General features: G+C 44.5%; 1 long non-coding RNA gene across 1 annotated transcript; it reads right to left on the bottom strand.

The window, feature by feature from the left end:
* Nucleotides 1-1,088: 1,088 nt before the first annotated feature.
* On the bottom strand, nt 1,089-12,514 carry LOC137224450 (uncharacterized). Its single transcript, XR_010943343.1, has 3 exons — nt 12,393-12,514; nt 12,021-12,085; nt 1,089-1,126 (listed from the first exon to the last, which is right to left on the bottom strand). It is a non-coding gene; the product is annotated as an uncharacterized lncRNA (long non-coding RNA).
* Nucleotides 12,515-13,650: the final 1,136 nt, after the last annotated feature.

Raw genomic sequence — 13,650 nt, 5'->3', positions numbered from 1 at the left:
GTTGAAAAAGCAGTACATATCACATAAGGAATGTGTCCTTGGATGTGGATCACTTTCACCAGGCAGGGAACCAAAACACTACTCATTCTGCCTCCGCCGAGAGTCACAGCCATGGAAGCACAAACTGCATGGAGAAATTAAGCAGCTGCATTCATTTGCCAGAAAATGTTCCAACAACGGCAACTGGGCAAGGAGTGGCCCCGTGACAGTGCTGCCGCAGCTGTCCGTGCTCAGCCTACGTGGCTGAGGCCTCTTCTCAGGGCTGCGTTAGCAGCCCTGGGGGGAGGTATTGCTGGGGGCTTTTAGGGGGTGGGACAAGGGAACCAGGGAGGAGCAAGCACTCCTGGGCCTGGGACTGTGGATTCATGGTGGCCCGATGCCATTCTCAGGACAGGAGAATGTTCTACTTACAAGAGCGGGGCCAGGGCATGAGGATCCCCGGCAGGTCAGGTAGGGAGGGCTCTTTGCTTGAAGCAGTCTGAGGCCACGTGGCCAGGGTGGAGAATCAAAAATCATCCCCCAAACAAGCAGCAGCATCAGAATGGACTTGTTCAAAACAAAGGATGTGAACAGCAAGTTTATGCAGAAGTCTCCCTTCCCTGTGGGGCTTGTGTGATTCTGGGGGTGGGTGTGAGGCCTTAAAGTAGCTGTACAGGGTACACAGATGGAAGGCTGAGCCTGGAAGCTGCCCCCTTTCTGCTTTTGATGTGTGAGGAGGGATGGCAGAGAAGGATCAGAGGAAACAACAAAATGACTGTCACCCAAAGAAGCCACAAGAGTAAACGAGGCTGGCCCTTTGCCACGTGTAGCCCATCGAACGTCCAGGTGGGCAGGAGCCACTGTGCAGCAGCGCTCCTGAGACAGGCTGTGTCCCACGGAGCTCGTCAACCAAAGGGGACCAGGTCTCGGGCCCTGGCCCAACCGAGACTTTAAACTAAACTCTTTCTGTCTTTAACCCTAGGTAGCTAGCACTCTAAACCAGTAGGGCTAAACCACCTGCTGATTTGCAATTTCAGTACTTTAAGCTTGGAAAAGTTGAATGCACTTACCATAGACCAGACACCTGGTCTGGGAGAGAAAAATGGTTTCCACTGTTTAATCAAGCTGAAGAAGGAAGTTCAAGCGCCTGATTTCCATTGTGCCATTCATCGGAAAAACAAAAGCAAAGAGAAGATGGCTCTCTGAAACCACAGCTGTCTTCAGGGATGGTGAATTTTGTTAAAGAAAAAAACCTATAAAATCAAGGCCTCTGTTGAAACACTCATATGGCCTATTTGTTCAGCTGAGCCCCTTGAAGGGCTTGCTTTAGGAAGTTGAGCCTGGGGTGGCTTGGGAAAGGGGTACTGAATGGCTCCTCTCAAACTGAGAGGAGAATTTGGACCAGGGGGTGGTGGTGACTGGAAAGAGGGGAGAGGAGAAGGAGGGAGAGGCACAAGCAAGGCCAGGAGGTCTGGACTAGGAGTGGGTCGGGAGATCTGCCCAGTGCCGGGTGTCTGAGGGACCATTACTCTCCCCATGGCAGCCTCATTTTCACAGTCACTTCTCGGAGTCACAAGTGAAGGGGCTGGTCCTGGGTGAACTGCACTAGGGCCAGGATAAAGGAGCAACCCTAGAGCGCAGAATGGAGAGCCCGTTCCGGGGAGGCTGGGAATCAGGGCTGCCCTGCCCCATTTGTAGAAATCTCAGGAGAGCCCTGGACTTTCCACAGGACCTGGAATTGGGATTTGAGTCTGTCTTATCTAGATCTTAAAGGGGGCAGGGCTACCCCAGCTGACATTAGGGCCACATTTCAAGTGAGGTTTATTGAATGGTGTGATGGAGAAGATGATTAAGATTATGCATTTTCCTCAGGCCTGTGCTTGAACTATAACCAGTTTATGGGCATTTGGAAGTGGTTGAACCCAAAGGCTAGAGCGAATGGCTTATTTTTATATAATGAGTGGCTAGGATGAGGGGATTCATTGACTTGCTGCTTGGGAAAAATGACTTGCTGGGAGTTCAAGCTCTGAGAGACTCAAAGGCTACCAGGCTGCACTTCCTCAGTGATGTGACTTTGGCGAGTTGTGGGGAACACTGACCTTGATATTTGTCCAGGGAGGTGCCGGGCCTTAGTCCCAAAACGCACAACTGGGAGGCTCTGTTCGTTTTCCATTTCTGAATTGCTCACAGCTCAGTGAAGTCACAGGTGTTGAAGAGTTAGTTATTTAGCAGAAATGAGTTGTAGTCTTGGAAAAAGTTTAATGAGTTTCAATTGTGCTTAAAGTTTCTGTGGCTTCTGCTGGGATTTTAGGAAAGGCTTTCCATATAGTTCAGTAATTTCCCAGAAAAACTGGTTTCCTTAGTTAGGAACGTTAATTTAAACACACGTAATGTAAATGCACTAATGCATTTTGTACCCGGTGCATGGAACAGGGAGTTGGTAACAGGGCTTCAGCGTGGGACTGTGCTGAGGGGGCACGCTGGGACTGAAATCCTGGCTGACCTCCCCTCCCCCAGCTGTGCACCCCTGAGTGGGGCTATATCTGCTAGGGAGGAAGGGAGGCCTTTTACTCAAGTGCCTGCCCAGAGGGGGCGCCTTTCCCGAATTCACACCAGGGCAGCCTGTAAGCAGGCAATGGAAAGACCTTAGCAAATGATGCTGCATGACGTGGGCATCATTGTCTCCCTTTGGCTATTCTAAGACGGCAATCAGGGCGGACATCCCAGGGGAGGTGCCCACACTGAGGGAGGCCACAGGAAACTTGGATGTGCCTCAGTATGAATCCCTTCGGATTGATCAGTTCCCTGTTGGCTTGGGAAAATTAAAATATTTAGCAGACTTGTTATTTAACTCTGGATGGCAAACCGCTAGATATTCCTGAATTAGCACGGGCTTGCCTTATCAACACATTACATTTTCAAGAGCTTAAAGATAAAAATGTATTATGCCCACGTGACAGTCTCAGGGTCTTTGGAGTTCTGGAGGTGGGTAGGTGCCAGTGGATACCAGGCCTCAGCTCCATGAGGGCCTGGACCTGGTTCTATTATGTTCAGTGCTGCGCATCCTGCCTTTAGCACAACGCTTGCCATAGAGTATGCAGTCAGTAAATGCGCGTGAATTGAAGGATGCATGAATGGTGCCCCATGGAGGTGGATCAGAGCAGAGGAGAAAAGGTAAACTTCACATAGTGGCTGATCAAGTGAAACCACATTTATGTGGAGCACATCTAAAACAATTCCTTCTTTAAAAGGAATTTACAGGGAGCTGGGGTTTGCCTTAATAGTAGAGCTGAGTTAATAAGATTTTATAAAATTACATGTTTTTATGTATTTAAGCATCAGAGTGTCTTTATTGATGTTACAGTTGCCTGAGAAACATGTGTCGAGGGCATTCACTGTTTTATTTATCCGATTTTATTGAGTATCTACTGTGCCTGACACTAGGGAGATGCAAATGTCCAAGGCACAGTGTCTGCCCTCACACTGCACACTGGTGTAGTGGAGGAATGGGCACTAGAACACATGTTTCCAACAATGGGTGTCAAGTGCCATCGCACTTGGGTTCTATGTGAGCAAATGGGAGGCACACGTAACCGGGGTTGAATGGAATGAGGGAAGGCTTCCTGGAGGAAGTGGCTTCTTTGAATCCCTCTCAACATATATTATTCCTTTGGATTGGGTGGGCTATGGCTTTCCTATTCTCTCAGTCTTCAAAGGTGTAGTCCCACTGGATGTTCTGCCTGGGGCTTGGCCACCGCTCCTTCTGGGGAAAGCAGCTCCCACCTGGGAGAAGCCTACACCTGAAAAAACTTCACCGCTTCCTCCACTGCAGCTGCTACTTGACCCATTGTGGAGGAGACCAGAATTACACTTAGGTATCTTTCCCCCAAAGCAGGCCAAAATTTGTTCAACAGAGCCTTGTACATAGGGATTGCTGAATTAAAAGTAATATCCACTTATGTAAATGTTCTAGCCATTACGTTTTCTGAATCTAAGCTGGCCATATTCTCAGATTAAGAAATCTGATTTGATGTTGTGAAGCTTAGAATTTTCCTTTCAAGAATAAAAATTCAAATAACTTGTGTTCCATTTCTTAGTGTTTACTTTTGTGAAGAATAATAAGACAGGACAACATTACAAAAAAAATGGGACCCTCTATCCTAGTTGGTGGTAGCAAAATAAAGAGCACAAAATCGGTATGGGTTTAGAAAGTATCTAACAGTTGAATAACAATGGTCTCATTTTAAATAGAGTTCACAATACATATATAATTAGGTGTGGGGTACACCCACATCCTGTTCTTGTTAAGAATGAATTTTGGAGGGGAGCAAATTTAAATGTATCGGTTATTAAAATGAGAGGCTAATAATACTCTAGATAGCAGGTGGTACTCAAGGCACTTATTGGTTGGTTCATAGAGAGCTCAGCTGCTTGGAGAAGTGGGACTGGTCACCAGTAGAAGTGGGAAAATAAGATGTGATGTTTTACAAAGAATCCAGCTACCTAGGGATCACATCCATCGGGATGACCCTTTCACATTTCAAACTCAACCCCTAAACGTCAACCTAAACCCTTCTTCTTCTGCCTTAAACCTGCTCTGCCTCCTGTGCCCCTATCCTGGTAAAGGATATCACCATCTATCCAGTTGCCCAAAGTAGAAACTTGGGTGTTTTCCTTTATTTCTCTCTTTTCTTCTTCCTCTTGCCCCTCACTCCTTTCTTCTAATCACCTCCCAAATGCTGTGGGCTCTACCTTTTAAATATTACTTGAATCCATGTGCTTTTCTCCATCCCAGACACTTCTCTATCTCAGACCTCTGTCAACTCTCATCTGGCTTTTGCTGGCAGGTAGCAGCTTTTCTGATTTCCCCACCTCCCCTCTTACCTCACTCCAAACCATCCCCCATGCTGCGTCCAGAGCTGATCTTCTTAAAGTGCATGTCTAATGGTCCCTCACTTGCTTAAAACCCTTCTGTGGTCCTACACCATCATCCAGGTAATGTCCAGGGTCCTGTGGCTCACATAGTCCTTCAGGAACAGGCTCTGGGGATCTTGCCAGCTTTGTCTGTTGCCCACCTCAACTTGCACGCCACAGTCAGCCTCCTTCAGTTCTTTGAATACTCCTTGCTCCCTCTTGCCTCTAGACTTTTTCTCAAGTTCTCGCCTATGTTTGAAATGCTTACCAATCTCCTACTTGTCTTTCAGATTTCAACTTAAACGTGACTTCCTCCATGAAAGCTTTCTCTTCCTCAAGTCCACAACAGGCTTCCCTGATACAGGCTCCCACACTAGATGTCCTCCATCACAGCCCTTTTCTGTGTTGTCATTGCTTGTCACTTGAAGGTGGGACTCTCTCTGTCTCAGTGTTGACCATGTGGCTGTTGCCCCATCAATGTTTGTCACTAGATCCTGGGAGTCCAAAAGGCATGACTCCCTGCAGAAAGATTGGATAGCAAAATATATTATGATTTTTAAAAAATTTAAAGGAATTTTGTTCCCAACCCCATCTCTATTCTTTGCAGTTCTATCCTCCAAATGCCACAAAGTTTTGATGACTGTGTGTAACGGGACAGCCTGGGATGGTAGAAAAATCCCCAGACTCGGCCAACATTTGCTGTACTCTTGGGACTTGCCAGGATGTGTCTTAAGCACAATACACATGTTAACTCATTTAATCCTCGGAACAGTTCTTCTGGGTAAGTACTGTCATCTTCGTTTGGCAGATTAGGTGCAGAGAATCAGGCCCCAGCTCAAATCCATGCTCTATCACTTATTTGCTGTGTGACACTGGGCAAATGACCTCCCCTTCTGAACTCTCACCTCCTGAGCTACAAAATGGAGACAACACTTGCTGACGACTTGACTTCCAATGTTTCTGTTTTCTTACACACCATACGTATTACACGTTGGCCTTCAGCAGTTCAGTTCTGAAGGCCACCCATACACTGCTGTATATCAGTGGACAGAAGAATGTGAGCTGAGGCAGGTGATGTTCCAGCCCACCGGCCGTCAGTACAGCTTTAACAGCATAGCCAGTATGTCTGTTCCATTAAATATTTTTTTGCAATTTTTCCTTTTATATTATAAAATGTGTGGAAAATGAAAAGAAAAGTTCTGATGCTAGTGATTAATAAGTACAAACTATTCAGTGCTCTGTCGGTTATTAAACTATCATCTCTCAGCTTCAAACCTACTCGTCTGTATTCTGCTTTGTGATGCAGGGACTGGCATTCTGCGAATAACATTCTTCCTTGGCCAGCTGCTTTCTTTTAGGCTCTGTCAATGAGGGACGTCGGAGGGAGATTGCAGGGCTAGATGAGGAAGAAGGGACTTTTTCCTCTTTGCTTTTGGTTTATTTCTGGTTGGCGCCCTGTTCCTGTCACCAGCATCCAGCAATGCTGCTCCTTCGCTCTGGCAGAGGTAGTTCATTCCAGAAACAGTTTGTTATGGGTTGAAATGTGTTCCCCTAAAACTCATATGCTGTAGTCCTAACTCTCAGTACCTCAGAATATGACCCTATTTGGAGATGGGGTCTTTATAGAGGTAATCAAGTTAACATGAGGGTGGGCCCTGATCCAATATGACTGATGTCCTTATAAAAAGAGGAAATTTGGACACCGAGATATGCATAAAGGGAAAACAACGTGAAGAAACATAGGGAGAAGACCATCTACAAGCCAAGGACAGAGGCCTTGAACAGATCCTTCCTTCACAGCTTTCAGAAGGAACCCACCCTGCTGACACCTTGATTTTGGACTTCTAGCCTCCAGAATGTGAGACAGTAAATTTCTGTTAAGTCACCCAGTTCGTGGTGCTTTGTTCTGGCCACCCTAGCAAGTAACATACAGTTCAATCCAGTTTGAGGTTTTACCAACTTGCAAAGCCAACCTCATGGCATCCCTGCAGAGGGCCCCTGCTGGCTGGCCCCCTTTCTTCAGAAGTCTGGGTCCCAATCCATTGGTACCCTCCTCCAGATCCCTAAGTTTTAATAATTCCAACCTCTTCCCTTGGATTCCCCGGGCTATGAACTCCTTCCTGCTTTTGCTACCTCTGTGGTAGCTTAGTGGTGTTTGCTTGTTTTTTGGTTTTTTTTTTTTTTTTGCCTTTTCGGTTGCTTAGTTAACAATTCCTTACTACCTAGTTAAACATTCTCTATATTAAATTCTCTCTATTAAAAGTACTGGAGACTTGTGGGCATGACCCTGGCTGTGGAGGTGGGGCTGCTGCCCCAGGGGGTCTGGAAGGCTGGGCATCAAGCCAAAGGGTGTTATTCTCGAAACTTAAGATCTAATGCAATTTGCCTTTCCTGCAGGACTTATCACCCCTTCCTTCTTTCCTATTTCTCCCTTTTGGAATGGAAATGCCTGTCCCACCATTGCATTTTAGAAGCACATAACTTATCTGATTTCACAGGTTCACAGCTGGAGAGGAGTTTGCCTCAGGATGAGTCATACCTCTAGTCTCACCTACATCTGATTTAGATATTTAGAGTTTGGACTTTAGACTTTAGAGCTGATGCTAGAATGAGTTAATACTTTTGGAGCTGTTGGTATGGAGTGAATGTAATTTCCATGCAATAAGGACGTGGATTTTGGGGGCCAGGGGCAGAATGCTGTGGACTGAATTGCGTCCCCACAAAATTCATACTTTGAAAGCCCTAATCCCCAATGTGACTCTCACAGAGAGTGTGACATAAAGATCCTTTCTGGCATAGACTCCTCCAGACCGTATTAGGTACCTCTCCTCTGATGCCAGGGACGAGGACTGTAGAACTCACAAATTTAGCACATTCGAGACAAAGAGGGCAACTTTTGAAGCAAACAGAGAGGTAGACTTTGTTTCCTCATTTGAATGTACATTGGACTTAAGCCCATTTGCTGAGTGTTTAATTGTTAAGGAAAAGAACTAAACTGAGGAACAGAATAAAATGTTGAAAATATATGAAGATTGGATTTAAAACTTCATATAATTTAGGGTGTCTTATTTTCTCATAGTAGCCTGCATGTTCCACGTACTATGCAGAGATTTTCTGTTCTCGTGTTGGCCTCATTAGGCTGGGAGGTCCTTGAGGCAGGGCTGGAGGATATTTAGTCCCCTCTGTATCTCCTAGTGTCCAGCACTGTGGCTGGCCCATGCTTGGCATTTAATACATATTGATTAAACTTAAATTCTGGAAAAGGGCCCATTTCAACTCCCCATCATCAGTGTCATCTTGGACCTGTCTATGATCCAGGACAGAGCCTGCAGGGAAAGGGGCAGCCTAGCAAGAGGAGTGTACTTTGTCGACTTCAGACAGAGAAATGACTTTCCGTTAAGGTGGATTATTTTGAGAGGGCTAGACATAATTTACATGTCAGTCAGTCAGGCAGTGGCCCAAATGGTTCTCATGTCTGGAGGGAATTTACGTCTCTGCTCTTTTTTGCTTAGAGTTTGAAACTTTTGTTATTTAATAATAGTTGTTATTTATTTAGCACTATGGTATGTCAGGTTTGGTGCTAAGGACTTTACATAATCATCTCTCATTTGATAACCACAACAATGCTATAAGATGGGTAACCCATTTTATAGATGAAGAAACTGAGGATCTGCAAAGTTAAGCAAATTGTCAAGGCCACACTGTGGGAAATGCAATAACTGGAATTAAAATTCAGGTCGTTCTGACTCCAGTTTGGTCCTTTCTAATGGTCTTCTGCTTTCCTGTTCAAGCAGAGCCCCTAGACCCTTAGAATGGAGTGACAGATCTCCTGACTCTCTCCACACTAGGATCCTCTCTCCAGGTATAAGCACTCTAGTTCCAATTATCCCTCTGAGAAAGTGATGGCTAAGTTTTCCAGTCCCTGGTTTAAATTAGTTTACTATAACTTCACCTTTCCACACACCATACTGAAGGAGACAATTTACGAAAAGGCAGTGTGAGATTCAAAAGTGAGCATGAACTTCTACTTTTGAGTGCTGTCCCCCTCAATATTTCCTGCTATATTTGTACCTGGAAGGATTAACATGATGACTAAGTATGTTGATGGACAGACTATTGGCTATACATGGTACCCTTTAATAATATTTTATCTTCTCATTTATTATATCCACAATTCTGAGCAGCAGTGTTGTTAATCCAGAATGGGGATCATCTAAAAGTCCTTCCTGAATGCTTTTGGTATGTGTTAAAATGTTTCTACATATATTCTGAGAATCATAAAAGATCAGAGCTACTGAATCATATTTATTGTATCAGGTTTCCAGTATGTCAAGTTTTAAAAGAATTTAGATTAATTTGAGAATCTCTGGATAATGTGGATGATATATCCAGAGACATACATGAAAGCTTCCCTTGAAAGGGAGATATAGAACGAGTAGACTTCATTGACCCAATGTTTTCCTTGTTTTTCATCTCTCATCTAAAGATGTATTGAAATTCTGTAGCTTGAAATGTCAAACAGACTTGCTCACATTTTTTCACCCTAGATGAAATGTTTTAAGGGTGAGAAGGCCACCTGGCTGTTTCAAAATGAGATTGATTGGAAGTCCCCGTCCCCCAACTCTTACACCCTACACTATGCTACGGTCTTACCCTTAGCTGTTCAGGTTCACACTTTAATTCTAAGGGTACATCCAGAGGTGACCATCTCTGCTGGATTTATTTACTCAGCTGGGAGCTTGTTGTGAGATTGAGTCCCGGGTGAGGCTCTGGCAGTGGCATCCCTGCCCTGTACTGTGTCAGTGAAGCAAGCTGCAGAATTTGTTTTGTTTTTTTAAGATTTCTTATTTATTTATTTTATTTATTTATGCCTGCATCAGGTCTTCATTGAGGCACGTGGGATCTTTCGTTGTGGCTTCTCTCTAGTTATGGTGTGAAGGTTTTCTCTTCTCTGGTCGTGGTGCCCAGGCTCCAGGGCACGTGGGTGCTGTAGTTTGTGGCACATGGGCCCTAGTTGAGGCGCCCGAGCTCAGTAGTTGTGGCATGCGTGTTTCTTCTCTCTCTAGTCGTGGTGCAGGCTCCAGAGCACGTGGGCTCTCTACTTGAGGAGCACAGGCTCAGTAGTTGTGGCACGCGGGCTTAGTTGCCCCGAGGCACGTGGGATCTTAGTTCCCCAACCAGGGATTGAACCAGAGTCCCCTGCATTGTAAGGCAGATTCTTTACCACTGGACCACCAGGGAAGTCCCGACTGCAGCATCTTAACTCGGGCATAAGGAAAGTGGTGTCCTTACCGGGCTGATCCTTCAGAGTGATTCTGAGCCTGTTCTTAGCTGCACCTTTCAAGCCTCGTTCTCCATCCATGCTGGAGATTGTGTGCTCCCTGGAGATTACGTGCTCCCTAAACACTCCTCCAAACATTTCAAATTTAAAATATAAAAGAATAGTAAAATGAGCTCCCATCTGGATGCCGTCTGGATTACTGTGATAGCCTCCACACTGGACCCCTTTTCTTCCTGCTTATCCATGCTGGCTCCTAGTAATTTGTTTTCCATACAGAGACAGCTATTGTCAAAGTGCAAATCTGATTATATCTTACACACTCAATCCTCACTGGCTCCCCGAATCTCTCAGAGGTAAAGACAAAACTCCTTAACCTGGCCTGTAAGACCTTACATGATCTGGCCCTGCCTACCTCTCCAGCTCCATCCCACACCATTCTCTCCCAACCTTTTTTACTTTTTTTACTCCAACCATACGGCCATCCTCCAGTTCCTTATACTTGCTGTGGTCCCTCCTCACTGCGCTCTGCCTATGCTATGGCCTCTGCCTGGACAACGCTTCATGCGGGTACTGCATACTCATCCATCACAGCTCAGTCATCAGAGAAGCCCTCGCTGACTTCTCTGACTGGGTCACATTGCCCCTGATAAAGTTTTCCGCCAAGTACATTTCCCTCAAACATTTAGAATGATTGCAGTGTGTGTGTTGATCTCCTTCACTAGACTGAAATATCCTCGAGGGTAGGAACTGTGTCTCCTTTTGCTCACCCTTGTATCCTGAGCACCTAGAACATACTCATGAAACATCTGATGAATGAATGAATGCCTTTCCTTCTGGCCTTTTATCTATTTTCATACACTATTATGTTTGCAGAAATAGAAGCATCTTGTACCTACCATTCTGTAGCTTTCCTCGTGTACTTAGCAGTAAGCAAACATTTTGGGGCTGCTTTTATTGACAAAACCCACTCTTTGGAATTTTTGCTGTTTCCAATTTACTCCTTGAGTTTTCATTTGGAAAGTCCACTGTAGGGTTGGGTATAAATAGCAAAACTGAATCAGCACTGGCTGCAGCTATGGTTTCTGATCTTTTTTTGAGGCCCACCTTGGCACCTGGCAACAACCCTGGTCCACGCAGGAAGGGTAGTGCAGTGGTTAGCATGTGGGGGGTCAGAGATGAGCATCTCAGCACTGCTCTGCTTCTGTCCCAGCGAGGCCCAGGTGAATATAATGAGCAAAGTCTCTATCAAGCTACTTCAAGACAAGTGGGATCTAGGCAGAAATCTCTCTGAAATCCAAGAGCAGAGCTGTAACTAGAGCTAGAAGATGGATCCAGATTCAGAGCAGCCCCAGGAGCATCAGGAGCCCCTGGCTCTCCACCCAGTCTCAGGGTGACCTGTCTCGGCTACTCTCTACATGTCAGCTTCAGTCTCCTCTTTAACCTTCCAAGTCCCTCTGCTTACTTACAGTTTTTGCTTTTCAGAAGTTTGGCTTGCAAATGGCTTTAACTTGGCATGGTTCTGACTCTATCTGTGTCATCTCTTGATACATCTTTTTGCCACCTCTTTCTGCTCTCAAATGGCAAACTCTGTGTTTCTTATTTCAAAATAGAGAGAGAGACTCTTGCTGTCCCATCTGATCTTGTTGAGCCAGTTGTATATGTCCTTGAACTAATCTCTATATACACTTGGCTGTCTTTGGATGGGGGCATCCACTCTAGTTAGTAACAAGGGGAAGCAGTGGAGTCATGTAGTACCAAAAATGGCTTCCTGGGCAACAGAGGAGGTGGGCTGGGAATTTTCCATTAGAATAGGGCATGGACAAATCAGACGCTATTACTGACTTACCTAGTACAGCCTGTGTGACCTGGAACAAAACACCCAACTTCAGTTTTGAGCCTTGGTTTCCTCAGCTGTAAAAAGAGGAAAGCAACCTATTTTATCAAATTCTCAGGATATAAGGAAATAAGATGAGATAAAACACACAGAACACTTGACCCAGTAGCATCTCAACTAGTAAGAGGTACTATTACATCTCTTCATTGTAATAGCATCATCTATAACATATTAATGTTTATAATGAATATACATAATACATTATATCTTTGAATATATTCTTTGAAAATAATATACTTTCATATTATAAATAAATATAATACATATAATGTGAGATATATATATATAGAGAGAGAGAGATGGGATAATGTAGTTTCAAATTACCTCTTTAATCCAGGTTACTTCTGGGAAGAATTTCTCAGATGGATAAATACTTCTATAAATTGTGACTCTAGGTAGAATAATATCTCTGACGCACAGGGTGGAGTGATGGGAATGTTTTTTTCCCCGGGGAGATGGTGGTCTATTGGCCCCTCTGTACTATGTGGAAATGATCCAAGATAACATGGGGACAATAAACAGCCTGTGGATACTAACAAAGGCTATTGTACTGAAGGAGTTTTTTGGTCTGGAGCCAGAAGCCAGATTTAGAATGAAATGCACACAATTTCTTTTCTACAGAAATGTTTAAATAGTAATAGTTAATGCTTACATAGTGCTTACTATATGCCAGGCATTGTGCTAAAGGCTTCACATGTATTAACTCATTTCCCCCTCTTCACAACACATCAAGGTGGATATCTACGATTTACAGATAAAGAAACGGAGACATTGATCTGTTTCTTAAAATCCTTTCCATAAGCTGTAAGCGGCTGACCTTGCTTTGACTTTATGTCCATCTCTAGTCCTCAGTCCTCTGAGTGCCGTGGTTGGTATTGCTGTTGTTCCAGGACTGGAGTCTTGCCTTGCACCCTCTTTCTTCCCACTGCCAGTGTTCTTCCATGAATTCCAAACCTGAGGGCTGCCACCAAAGCCCTTAATAACTTTTTTTTTCACAGCCCAGAGGTCTTTTTTTTTTTTTTTTTTTTTTTTTACATGTATTACTCTATGAATTATAGGGAATGGGTTCCAGCAGCTCAGGCTCCTTTGCACTGGTTCTCACAAAATGTGCTTCTGTCGGAGGAGCAGGCTGGCACTTCAGTTGAAACCAAGAACATTTCTCTTGGCTTCCTTCTTTTTTCTGATCGTTTTCCTTCACACATTTCAGGAAGCTATCTCAGCTCTTAGAGGACTGAATATGCTCAGTGTGTACATTACTTCTCTTGCCCTTAACTTCTTTGTTTCCAGCAATGCCAACAGGATGCTGGGTAACACTAGACTCTCCCAGTTTTGCCCTGGGAACATTTGTGGGGAATTCCTTTTCGAACATGACATCTACAATATCACCTTTGTTGTAAATTCACATGGATGTGGCTGAAGGAACTATTCCATGTTTTCTAAAAGGCTTAGAGAACTCATAGTGGGTGCCTCTCTTCTTTCCCTTTGTGTTGGTCATTTTGGCAAATTACTGGAAGTTGGAAGTTTCAGCCAAAAAAGAGAAAAATAGAACCCCTTAATAGCTTGAGCAAGCTTAGCTAAGTAG

This window comes from Pseudorca crassidens, chromosome 5, assembly GCF_039906515.1.
Source record: "Pseudorca crassidens isolate mPseCra1 chromosome 5, mPseCra1.hap1, whole genome shotgun sequence".
NCBI classification, from domain to species: Eukaryota; Metazoa; Chordata; class Mammalia; order Artiodactyla; family Delphinidae; genus Pseudorca; species Pseudorca crassidens.
This window is presented reverse-complemented; position numbering and strand designations above follow the sequence as displayed.